Source organism: Alligator mississippiensis, chromosome 12 (assembly GCF_030867095.1).
Source record: "Alligator mississippiensis isolate rAllMis1 chromosome 12, rAllMis1, whole genome shotgun sequence".
Taxonomy (NCBI): Eukaryota; Metazoa; Chordata; order Crocodylia; family Alligatoridae; genus Alligator; species Alligator mississippiensis.
The window spans coordinates 64,156,414-64,158,096 of NC_081835.1; positions in this window are offsets into that span (position 1 = coordinate 64,156,414).

Below are 1,683 nucleotides of genomic sequence, written 5' to 3' on the forward strand. Positions count from 1 at the left end.
TGCCACTATCTTAATCTGCATTAATTCGTGTAGGATCAACTGCCTTCCCCTCCCCTGTGGCTCCCAACACCCCTTCAGCCTGCGGTAGCAGCAAGGAGGTTTGAAAAAGCTGGGGAGAGCAAATCCTGCAGTCCTCCCTTAGGCAGAGCCCCCTTCCAAGCCGTATCCCCCCCAAGTTACACCAGTGCTGCCCTTCTGTTGAGGCCAGTCACTCATCATCACAGAGTAGGGGGTGGATTGCCCAAGTCAAGGCCCCTTGCTCCTCTGTGCACCTCAGCAAGATGCACAGAAAGGGTCCGTGACTCCTCCACGGCACGCTCTCCCCACCCTACTTGTGGAAGCCCTTTTGCAGGGCTCTGGGTGCTTGGTGCTGGACAGTGCGGGAGAGCTGGTGTGGATTGCCACCTCTCTGCAAACCTGCAGGAGGAAAGCAGCAGACTCCATCCTGACTAAACCCAGTTCTGCTCACACTGCTGACTCCTGCTTCCAGTGGCAGCTGATAGCATAAGTAGCCAAGGGGGCTCCCCCAGCAGCCTCAGCGCAGGAAATGACTTGGTCAAACTGCTGCAGAAGTTAGTAGCTGACATGCAGGACTGACCCATAACAAGAGACGGGCAGCAGGGCAGGATGCAGAGCAAGCACTGAAAACCAGAGCTGAGTTTAGCCATGTACACGTAAGATGTGCATCAGCGGTCCAGCCGCAAGAGAGCGAGGGGGTGAATGCTGAGACCTTCCTATGGACCAGGAGCCACAGAATCACCCACCGTCACTTCTCCGACATGGCCAGGAACTGAACTTCACACCTAGGCTGTCACACCTCAGATATAACCTCAAATGCTGGTGGGTTCTCCAGACAAGCAAAATGCAGACAAGAGCAACAAAAGATTCGGTGGTTTTCCTAGGATGCAAGGATAAAAAGACTTCTAATATTTAAAGGTATCCAGGCTGTAGCCATACTGGCTTAGCGGCAAAAGGAATCAGAAGTCGTGGTAGAAGTGGTATCTTTTATTAGATCAACTAGATCTTTGCACCAAAAAAAAAAAAAAAAATTGCAAAAAAAAAATCTTCAATTGCTTTATTTAATGTATTTAATTTTAATTTAAAAGAAATGAGTTCTGATTCCTTCTAATATTTAAACAAATTTATGCTGAAGGTGCAAGGCCCTGGGGTTGGAAGTCACCCATCCCAGTTTACTCAGCAGTCCAGCAAATATATGCACTCCCTGTTGGACTATACTGCTCTCCCCACCAACAGACCAATTCACAGCAGAGAGGAAAAGATGGTCTTGTCATGAAAGCAAAGGAAAAGGACTCCTAACACATTTTGGGGTCCAGTTCTCTGCTCTGTCATCTGCTTCCTGGGTGACCGTGGGCAAGCCAAACCACTTGCATCTTTTTGTGTCTTAATTGCACACCTGCAAAATGAAGAGACGACAACGTCCCTTTCTCCCTTCTTTCGTGCATCTGGTTTATTTAGACTGTAGGCTCTTCAGGGCAGAGATTATCTGTAGCCGTGTGCCTGTGCAATGCTTGTCGGCATTGGGTCCTCCAGATCCCACTGCCATATAAATAAGCAATGATAGTGCGCCTGCTGCGTTGTGTTTATAACAAACTTGTTGCAAGATCTGTGCTGGGCAGTCCCTTATTTTTCTTGTAAACCATTACACAAATCTTTCTGAGGTTA